Below are 12336 nucleotides of genomic sequence, written 5' to 3' on the forward strand. Positions count from 1 at the left end.
AGGAATAACTTTATGAATTCAATAAAAGCAATGAAAAAGTGACCCAAAATAAAGTATTAGCGCTAGGCAGAAATCTATGAAAGAACAAAAGTTGGGTTGTCCCCAAATTTCTCTTCTACATAACTGAATGCCAGAAAACAAATAATTTTAATGGGAAAGTTTTGTGAAGTGAGAATTCCACATCAACCGATTTATTGTTCTAATATGAAAGCAACTGAAGACATTCTTACCTTATAAGGACTTGGAATATATTGCAACCAAGTACTCTTCTTGGAAAAGAAAAAAAAAATAGTGATATAATTCAAGTGATAAAAATATAAATCAAAATGAAAATACTACTGCTGAACACTGAGACTACTTAAAGATATTGCATTAACATACTGAATACAACCTCAACAAAAATTTTCTAAGGATCTACTGTGGTTGAAACCCTTTTAAGTGTCAGAGAAATAAGAGTAAACAAGAGAGTCTGTACCTGCCTTGTTAGAGCTACATTCGAACAGAGGAGTAAGGTGTTAACCAAAGAGTTTTAGATAGTGACCAGCACTCTAAGAAAATAGAAGAGGGTCCAGAGATAAGACAGAGCTGCAATTTTAGACAAGTGGGCTCAATAAAACTTTCTAAGGAGCAAGGCCCTGACTGAAATGCAATAAGAAAGCTTTTAAAAGCCTTAGAGAATTTTTGCAAAGTTCCAAATACTGAAGGTGGGGGAGAGCTTGCCATAATCCAGCAAGGAGGCAAGTGTGAGAGCAGTGCAGAAAGAGGAAGAGTTATAGAGGTCTGTCGGTAAGATGCTCAGAGTCAGCATAGCATTACTCAATCCCTAGGTACATCCTTTCAGATTTCATTCTATGGCAGTTGGAAAACCAATGCAGTGATGTGAGCTTGGTACTGGTATAATCAAACTTAGATTTGCAAAGGATTGGGGTAGAATGGTGGTTGCCAGTGGCTGCGGGTGGGAGAAACAGTGAGATGTGAATCAAAGCGTAAAAACTTCCATTCAAGATGGTAACGATAACCCTGTATGGAAGACAGCAAAAGAGACACAGATGTATCAAACAGTATTTTGGACTCTGTGGGAGAGGGAGAGGGTGGGATGATTTGGGAGAATGGCATTGAAACATGTATAATATCATATAAGAAATGAATCACCAGTCCAGGTTTGGTACAAGATACAGGATGCTTGGGGCTGGAGCACTGGGATGACCCAGAGGGATGGTACGGGGAGGGAGGTGGGAGGGGGGTTATAAGATTGGGAACACGTGTATACCCGTGGTGGATTCATGTTGATGTATGACAAAACCAATACAATATAGTGAAGTCAAACAAAATTAATAATAATAATAATAACTTCCATTCATAAAATGAATCATTTTATGATGACTATAGCTAACCATATTGCATTATATACTGGCAAGTACTTGGAGAGTCGATCTTAAAAATTTTTACCTCAAAAAGGAAACAATATTTTTGTGAGGTGAAGAGGTGTTGTGGTATTCATTTCACAATATATATCAAGCCATTATATTGTACACCATGAACTTATAAAATGTTACATCTCAGTAGAGCTGGAAAAAAGATTATTTTGCAGTTTAGAAAAGACACAGGAATCAGAGATCAAATTGTCAACATTAGCTGGATCATTGAAAAAGCAAGAGAGTTCCAGAAAAACATCTATTTCTGTTTTATCGACTATGCCAGAGCCTTTGACTATGCGGATGACAATAAACTATGGAAAATTTTGAAAGAGATGGGAATACCAGATCACCTGACCTGCCTCTTGAGAAACCTATATGCAGGTCAGGAAGCAACAGTTAGAACTGGACATGGAACAACAGACTGGTTCCAAATAGGGAAACGAGCACAGTAAAGGTGTATATTGTCACCCTGCTGATTTAACTTATATGCAGAGTACATCATGAGAAAAGCTGGGCTGGATGAAGCTCAAGTTGGAATCAAGATTGCCAGGAGAAATATCAATAACCTCAGATATGCAGATGACACCACCCTTATGGCAGAAAGTGAAAAAGAAATAAAGAGCCTCTTGATGAAAGTGAAAGAGGAGAGTGAAAAGATTGGCTTAAAGCGCAACATTCAGAAAACGGAGATCATAGCATCTGGTCCCATCACTTCAAGGCAAATAGATGGGGAAACAGTCGAAACAGTGGCTGACTTTATTTTTCTGGGCTCCAAAATCACTACAGATGTTGACTGCAGCCATGAAATTAAAAGATGCTTAATCCTTGGAAGGAAAGTTATGACCAACCTAGACAGCATATTAAAAAGCACAGAGACATTACTTTGCCAACAAAGGTCCATCTAGTCAAGGCTATGGTTTTACCAGTAGTCATGCATGGATGTGAGAGTTGGAATATAAAGAAAGCTGAGCACCGAAGAATTGATGCTTCTGAACTTGGTGTTGGAGAAGACTCTTGAGAGTCCCTTGGACTGCATGGAGATACAACCAGTCCATTCTAAAGGAGATCAGTCCTGCGTGTTCATTGGAAGGACTGATGTTGAATCTGAAACTCCAATACTTTGGCCACCTGATGGGAAGGGCTGATTTATTTGAAAAGAACCTGATGCTGGGAAAGATTGAGGGTGGGAGGAGAGGGGCAGGAAGACAACAGAGGATGAGATGGTTGGATGGCATCACTGACTCGATAGACATGAGTTTGGGTGAACTCTGGGAGTTGGTGATGGACATGGAGTCCTGGAATGCTGTGGTTCATGGGGTTGCAAAGAGTTGAACACGACTGAGCAATTGAACTGAACTGAACTTGCATTTTGATAGGTAATAGACTATAAGATGTCAGGAAGACCAATTACAAGGTCATAATAATAACTGTCTTTATGATCTCATATTAATACAAAAGAAGTAAAGCATCTTGCAAGAAAAGCAGAAATATTTTAAACTTCTTATTGTGCCTTACAAAGGCAAATTTATTGTACTTTAATAATTGGAGAAATATGTGTCTAAGTAGGCATTTAACAAGCTTAAAGATAAATACCAGTAGAATTTAAAATAGACCGCTTAAATTCCAAATAACTATTGAAGGAAAAGTAGAGAACACATGTTGTTGTTCAGTTACTCAGTCACATCGGATTATTTGGACCCCATGAACTGCAGCATGCCAACCTTTCCCTATCCTTCACCATCTCCTAGAGCTAGATAAACTCATGTCCATTGAGTCAGTGATGCCATCCAACTCTCTCATCCTCTGTCATCACCTTCTCCTCCTGCCTTCAATCATTCCCAGCATCAGGGTCTTTTCTAGTGAGTTGGCTCGTCACATCAGGTGGCCAAGGTACTGGAGCTTCAGTTTCAGCAACAGTCCTTCCAATGAATATTCGGGGTTGATTTTCTTTAGGACTGACTAGCTAGATCTCCTTGCAGTCCAAAACACTCTCAAGAGTCTTATCCAACACCACAGTTCAAAAGCATCAATTTTTCAGCACTCAGCCTTCTTTATTGTCCAATTATCACATCTGTACATGACTACAAGAAAAAGCATAATCCGGACTATTCAGATCTTTGTCAGCAAAGTAATGTTTCTGCTTTTTAATATACTGTCTAGGTTTGTCATAGCTTTTCTTCTAAGGAGCAAGTGTCTTTTAATTTCATGGCTACAGTAACGATCTGCAGTGATTTTGGAGAACAAAATATGTCTGTCACTGTTTCCATTATTTCCCCATCTATTTGCCACGAGTGATAGGATCAGATGTCACAATCTTAGTTTTCTGAATGTTGAGTTTTAAGCCAGCTTTTTCACTCTGCTCTTTCAGTTTTATCAAGAGGCTCTTTACTACTTCTTTGCTTTCTGCTATAAGAATGATGTCATCTGCTTATATAAGGTTACTGATATTTCTCCAGCAATCTTGATTCCAGCTTGTGCTTTATCTAATCTGGCATTTTGCATGATGTACTCTCAGTATAACAGTAATTCAAGTCTATGCTCCACCAGAAATGCTGAATAAGCTGAAGTTGAACTGTTTTATGAAGACCTACAAGACCTAGTACAAACACCCAAAAGATGTCCTTTTCATTATAGGGCTGGAATGAAAAAGTAGGAATTCAAGAAATACTTGGAGTAACAGGCAAATTTGGCCTTGGAGTACAGAATGAAGCAGGGCAAAGGCTAATAGAGTTTTGCCAAGAGAATGCACTGGTCATCGCAAACACCCTCTTTCAACAACACAAGAGAAGACACTACACATGGACATCACCAGATGGTCAATACTGAAATCAGATTGATTATATTCTCTGCAGCCAAAGATGGAGAAGTTTAATACAGTCAGCAAAAACAAGACTGAAAGCAGACTGTAGCACAGAACATAAACTCCTTATTATCAAATTCAGACTTAAATTGAAGAAAGTAGGGAAAAAAAAATAGACCATTCAGGTATGACCTAAATAAAATCGCTTACAATTATACAGTGGAAGTGACAAATAGATTCAAGGGATTAGATCTGATAGACAGATTGCTTGAAGAACTATGGATGGAGGTTCATGACATTGTTCGGGAGGCAAGGATCAAGACTATCCCCAAGGAAAAGATTTGCAAAATGGTAAAATGTTTTTCTGATGAAGCCTTACAAATAGCTGAGAATAGAGGAAAATTGAAAGGCAAGGAGAAAGGAAAGATATACCCATTTGAATGCAGAATTCCAAAGAATAGTAAGGAGAAACAAGAGAATTCCTCAGCGATCAATACAAAGGAATAGAGGAAAACAATGGAATGGGAAAGTCTAGTGAACTCTTCAAGAAAATTAGAGATGCCAAAGGAATATTTCATGCAAAGATGGGCATAATAAAGGACAGAAATGTTATGGGCCTAACATAAGCAGAAGATATTAAGAAGAGGTGGCAAGAATACACAGAAGACCTATACAAAAAAGATCTTTATGACCCAGATAATCATGATGGTGTGATCACTCACCTAGAGCCAGACATCTGGAATGCGAAGTCAAGTGGACCTTAGGAAGCATCACTACAAACAAAGCTAGTAAAGGTGATAGAATTCCAGTTGAACTATTTCAAATCTTAAAAGATGATGTGGTAAAGTGCTGCACTCAGTATACCAACAAATTTGGAAAACTCAGCAGTGGCCACAACTGGAAAAAGTCAGTTTTCATTCCAAACCCAAAGAAAGGCAATGCCAAAGAATCCTCTAACTACCATACAATTGCACTCATCTCACAGGCTAGTACGGAGAAGGCAATGGCAATCCACTCCAGTACTCCTGCCTGGAAAATCCCATGGACAGAGGAGCCTGGTAGGCTGCAGTCCATGGGGCTGCAAAGAGTCAGAAACGACTGAAGGACTTCACTTTCACTTTTCACTTTCATGCATTGGAGAGGGAAATGGCAACCCAGTGTTCTTGCCTGGAGAATCCCAGGGACAGCGGAGCCTGGTGGGCTGTGGTCTATGGGATCGCACAGAGTTGGACATGACTGAAGCGACTTAGCAGAAGCAGCAGCAGCACAGGCTAGTAAAGTAATGCTCAAATATCTCCAAGCCAGGCTTCAACAGTACATTTATCATGAACTGACAAATGTTCAAGCTGGATTTAGAAAAGGCAGGGAACTAGAGATCAAATTGCCAACATCTGCTAGATCATCAAAAAATCAAGAAAGTTCCAGAAAAATATCTACTTCTACTTTATTGACTGCCAAAACCTTTGACTTTGCAGACCACAACCAACTTTGGAAAATTCTTGAAGAGATGGGAATATCAGACCAACTGACCTGCCTCTTGAGAAATCTGTATGCCAGTCAGGAAGCAACAGTTAGAACTAGACATGGAATAACAGACTGGTTTAGAATAGGCAAAGGAGTACATCAAGGTTTTATATTATCACCCTGCTTATTTAACTTTTATGCAGAGTACATCATGAGAAATGCTGGGCTGGATGAAGCACAAACTGGAATCAAGATTGCTGGGAGAAATATTGATAACCTCAGATATGCAGATGACACCACCCTTATGGCAGAAAGTGAAGAAGAACTAAAGAGCCTCTTGATGAAAGTGAAAGAAGAGAGTGAAAATGTTGGCGTAAAATGCAACATTCAGAAAACTAAGATCATGGCATCTGGTCCCATCATTTTGGGAAACAGTGTAAACAGTGGCTGCCTTTTATTTTGGGGAGCTCCAAAATCACTGCAAATGGTGACAGCACCTATGTAAAAGATGCTTGCTCCTTGGAAGGAAAGTTATGACCAACCTAGACAGCATATTAAAAAGCAGAGACATTACTTTGCAAACAAAGGTCCATATAGTCAAAGGTATGCTTTTTCCAGTAATCATGTATGATGTCAAAGTTGGACTATGAAGAAAGAGTCTTCCTCGGTGGCTTGATTGCCAAAGAATTGTAGCTTTAAAACTGTGATGTTGGAGAAGACTCTTGAGAGTCCCTTGGATTGCAAGGAGATCCAACCAGTCCATCCTAAAGGAAATCAGTCCTGAATATTCATTGGAAGGACTGACGAAGCTGAAACTCCAGTACTTTGGCCACCTGATGAGAAGAACTGACTCACTGGAAAAGACCCTGATGCTGGGAAAGATTAAAGGTGGGAAGAGAAGGGGCTTACAGAGGATGAGATGGTTGGATGTCATCACCAACTTGATAGACATGAGTTTGAGTAAACACTAGGAGATTTTGATGGACAGAGAGGCCTGGCATTCTGCAGTCCATGAGGTCACAAAGAGTCAGACGTGACTGAGCAACTTAACTGAACTCTGCATAGAAATTAAATAAACAGGGTGACAATATACAGCCTTGACGTACTCCTTTCCCAATTTTGAACCAGCCAATTGTTCCATGTCTGGTTCTAGCTGTTGCTTCTTGACCAGCATACACGTTTCTCAGAAGGCAGGTAAGGTAGTCTGGGATTCTCATCTGTTTAAGAACTTTCCACAGTTTGTTGTGATCCATACAGGCAAAGGCTTTAGTGTAATCACTGAAGCAAAAGTAGATTTTTTTTATGCAATTATCTTGCTTTTCCAATAATCCAGCAGATATTGACAATGTGGACTCTAGTTTCTCTGTCTTTTCTTTTTTTCTTTTTTTTTCAATATACAAAATAATTTTATTTTATTTTATTTTTAATTAATTAATTTATTTTTTAAATTTTTTGTTTTTCATTTTATTTATTTTATTTTTTTTTTAGTTTTTTATTTTTTTAATTTTAAAATCTTTAATTCTTACATGCGTTCCCAAACATGAACCCCCCTCCCACCTCCCTCCCCATAACATCTCTGTGGGTCATCCCCATGCACCAGCCCCAAGCATGCTGTATCCTGCGTCAGACATAGACTGGCGATTCAATTCTTACATGGTAGTATACATGTTAGAATGTCATTCTCCCAAATCATCCCACCCTCTCCCTCTCCCTCTGAGTCCAAAAGTCCGTTATACACATCTGTGTCTTTTTTGCTGTCTTGCATACAGGGTTGTCATTACCATCTTTCTAAATTCCATATATACGTGTTAGTATACTGTATTGGTGTTTTTCTTTCTGGCTTACTTCACTCTGTCTTTTCTAAATCGAGTGTGTACATCTGGAAGTTTTCAGTTAACATACTATTGAAGCTTAGCTTGGAGAATTTTAAACATTACTTTGCTAGCCTGTGATATGAGTTCAGTGGTGTGGTAGTTTGAACATTCTTTGGCATTGCCCTTCTTTGGGACTGGAATGAAAACAGACCTTTTCCAGTCCTGTGCACACTACTGACTTTTCCAAATTTGCTAGTATATTGAGTGCAGCACTTGAATACCATCATCTTTTAGGATTTGAAATAATCTTAGCTGGAATCCCATCACTTCCACTAGCTTTGTTCATAGTGATGCTTCCTAAGGCCCATGTGACTTCATACTCCAGGATGTCTGGCTGTAGGTGAGTGATTACATCATCGTGGTTACATGGATCATTAAGTTATGGGTATATTACAATGGACAGGGAGGCCTGCCGTGCTGCAGTCCAAGGGATCACAAAGAGTCGGACATGACTGAGTGACTGAACTGACTGAATTGAAGATATTTTTAAATAGTTCTTCTGTGTATTCTTGCCACCATTTCTTAATATCTTCTGCTTCTGTTAAATCCATAATATTTCTGTGCTTTATTTTGCCCATTTTTGCATGAAATGTTCTCTTTGTAACTCTAATTTTCTTGAAGAAATCTCTAGTCTTTCCCATTCTATTGTTTTCCTCTATTTCTTTTCATTGTTCACTTAGGAAGGCTTTCTTATCTCTCCTTGCTATTCTTTGGAACTCTGCATTCAGATGGATATAACTTTCTTTTTCTCCTTTGCCTTTCACTTCTCTTTTCTCAGCTATTTGTAAGTCCTCCTTAGACAATCATTTTGCCTTTTTGCAGTTCTTTTTATTGGGGATGGTTTTGATCACCATCTCCTGTGCACTGTTATGAACTTCTGTCCATAGTCCTTCAGACTCTCTGTCTATCAGACATAATCTCTTGAATCTATATGCCACTTCCACTATATAATCATAAGGTATTTGATTTAGGTCATTCCTGAATGGTCTAGTGGTTTTCCCTACTTTCTTCTATTTAAGTATGAATTTGGCAATAAAGACTTCATAATCTGAGTCACAGTCAGTTCCTGGTCTTATTCTGCTGCCTTTAGAGAGTTTCTACATCTTCAGCTGCAAAGAATATACTCAGTCTGATTTCTGTATTGACCATCTGCTGATTCCCATGTGTAGAACTGTCTCTTGTATTTTTGGAAGAGGGTGTCTGCATGACCAGAGGAAACATGAATCCTATCTTAATCAGATCATCTATTAAAGTTATAGAAAGTGAAGTCACTCAGTCGTGTCTGACTCTGCGACCCCGTGGACTGTAGCCCACCAGGCTCCTTCGTCCATGGGATTCTCCAGGAAAGAATACTGGAGTGGGTTGCCATTTCCTTCTCCAGACTAAAAGTCTTAATTCTTCTTCTTAACATAATCTTCTAATTTTAACATTGTTGTTGTTTAAACCATAAGTCATGTCCAACTCCTTTGTGACCCCATGGACTCCAGCCCACCAGACTCCTCTGTCCGTGAAATTTTCCAGAGTTGAATACTGGGTGGGTTGCCATTTCCTTTTCCAGGGGATCTTCCCAATCCAAGGATCAAACCTAGGTCTTCTGTACAGCAGATGGGCTCTTTACCCACTGAGCCACCAGGCAAGCCCTGCTTTTAATGTACCTAAAGGATTAAATTCTCAAATCATGCTTTATAAAACTCACACTATTAGTTTTTTTTTAATTTCTACCTCATTCATATTTTAAAAATGAGTTAATTTAATTCAATTATTTTACTGCCATTAGATTCACCAAAATGTATCCAAAGGGTAAAAAAATATGAATAAAATTAAATTCAGTGCTTACAGAAACTTGGAATCCTCCTATAAGGTATATTTTTTGAAAAGGTCAGTTCAGTTCAGTTCAGTTCAGTCACTCAGTCATGTCCGACTATTTGTGAGCCCATGAATCGCAGCACGCCAGGCCTCCCTATCCATCACCATCTCCTGGAGTTCACTCAGACTCACATCCATCGAGTCCATGATGCCATCCAGCCATCTCATCCTCGGTCGTCCCCTTCTCCTCCTGCCCCCAATCCCTCCCACCATCAGAGTCTTTTCCTATGAGTCATGAGTCAACTCTTCGCATGAGGTGGCCAAAGTACTGGAGCTTCAGCTTTAGCATCATTCCTTCCAAAGAAAAGGTCAGTGAGCATAAAAGCTAATCATCCACTCTGCTGAGCAACTGGGTGAGATAGTCCTATACTCCAGTGTCCATAGAACTCAGAGAGAAGGGATATAAAGCAGGGTTTCCAACCTCCAAGATCTAATGTCTGATGACCTGTGGTGCAGCTGATGTAATAATAATAGAAATAAAGTGCACAATACATGTAATACACTTGAATCATCTCAAAACCATCCCCCTACAATGTCCATGGAAAGAATTGTCTTCCATGAAACTGGTCCCTGGTGCCAAAGACTGGTGACTGCTAATATAAAGAATATTATAAAAAGCTAGCACCAGAAAAAGAAAATAATTAGAGATATTAGTCAAATGAAAGGAAGGGTCTGGTGAATTAAGAGCCACTATTAAGGTGAATTTTTGGTGATTTTGAAAATGGATTTTGTACACAGAAAGAAAATTGGCAGTTAGTTGAGTTATTATAATTCATGTTAAATTTATTGAAGTTATAAACTCAAAAACCTTTCCTTCTCATATGCCCAAGATTGTAATAGGTTAGATAACCTCAAAGATACCCACATTTTAATCCCCAGAATCTATGAGTATGCTATATTAAATGGCAAAAAAAGACTTTCCCAAGTTGATTAAATTAGAAATCTTAAAATGAAAAGATTGTCCTATATTATCTAGTGGGCCCAATGTAATCACAGGACCCTGAAGAAAAGGAAGCAGGAGCATCAGAGTAAAAGAATGAGATGTGAAAATAGGAAAAAGGATTCTAGTTCGACTGAGATTTGAAGATGCTGTGCTACTGGCTTGAAGCTGGAGATAGGGGCTGTTAGCCAAGGAATGCAGGTGGCTTCCAGAAGCTGGAAATCTCAAGGAAATAGATTCTCCCTAGAACTTCCAGAAATAACACAGCCTTGCCAACACCATGCTTTTAGTCTCTAAAATACATGTACTTCTGGCCTCAAGAACTGAAAGATAATAAATTTGTGTTCTTTTAAGGCACTGAATTTGCAGTAATTCACTACACTAGCAGCAGAAAATACGTTAACTTGAAAATATTAATGTGGAAAATTTCAAGTATAATTTTCAAGAGAACACTTGACTAATCCAATGGAAATTTTGAAATCATCCATTTTCAAACCTAGTTAATGAAACAGTAATAAATATGTGCAATCACATTTATAAATCTGAAATATATTTTTCACTACTTAAATTATTTAACAAATGAATACATTCTTGCCAATGAAGATCATTCATGTAACATATTATGGCCAACAAAAGTATGGTGAATATTACACTTTCTCAAATATTAGAATATCATTATAAACTTTGCCACGTTCTTTTACAATACTAAATTTATAATCACAAGTTTAAAATGAAATATTCAATTAGAGTATCAGAGTCATTTGGCCAGTAATTAAATATTGCAATTGCCACATTCTCTAAAGCAATGCAAACATTAGAAAACAGTCATCCTAAAGGTTTTAATTACTTCATCTCCTCTATACTTCTTTCTAACTTCCACGGGCTATAAGTTGTTGTTTAGTCACTAAGTTGTATCTGACTCTTTTGTGACCTCATGGACTGAAGCCTACCTGTCTGGCCCCTATGTTCATGGGACTTCCCAGGCAAAAATACTGTAGTGGGATGCCATTTCCTTCTGCAGGGGTTCTTCCTTACCTTGCGAATGCTTATGCACTAAAGAGCCAGTCACTTCATTCTAAGGGGTTACAGTTTTAGCTGAGTAAAATGAAATTTTGACCAAGGAAATTTAAACATAAAATAGGATTTTAATTCTTCCTTTTATTTTTTTTTATATAGCTTTATAACTTACTGAGAAAAAGGATGATCTCACAGTTGACATCCCATAGATTCAAGTTATAAACGCATCAGTTCAGTTCAGTTCAGTCACTCAGTCATGTCCAACTCTTTGCAACCCCATGAATTGCAGCACCCCAGGCCTCCCTGTCCATCACCAACTCCGGGAGTTCACTCAAACTCATGTCCATCGAGTCAGTGATGCCATTCAGCCATCTCATCCTCTGTCATCCCTTTCTCCTCCTGCCCCCAATCCCTCTCAGCATCAGAGTCTTTTCCAATGAGTCAACTCTTCGCATGAGGTGGCCAAAGTACTGGAGTTTCAGTTTTAGCATCAGTCCTTCCAAAGAACATACAGGACTGATTTCCTTTAGAATGGACTGGTTGCATAGCTTCCATCTAATTTAAATCATCAGCTCTTAAGCCCTTCTTCAGGGTATTTCACTGCTTGGTTGGGTTTACTATTTACTGTTTTGTTTTCTCCTGACACTTTTCAAATCCCTCCTGTCTGTCAAGTCCAAGATTTTGGGATATATTTAAATGACATTCAGTTAAATTCAGGCCCAATTAATGTCTACTTTTGACCATAAGGCCATATTTTTAAGGTCCCAAAAGTAAAACTGGACATGTTTCCTATGATATAGTTTGGAGATTTTAAAGTTTTCAAAAGCAAAAGTTCACTACCCATTTATTTGCTGGGATGTGGCAAGTAGCTCCTTGGTAGATAGAGTACATGAAGGCAAAATTGAAAATAATGACTATATAATCATAGAAACATAGAATCACAAATGACAGAGGATG

This window comes from Capra hircus, chromosome 3 (assembly GCF_001704415.2).
Source record: "Capra hircus breed San Clemente chromosome 3, ASM170441v1, whole genome shotgun sequence".
NCBI lineage: Eukaryota > Metazoa > Chordata > Mammalia > Artiodactyla > Bovidae > Capra > Capra hircus.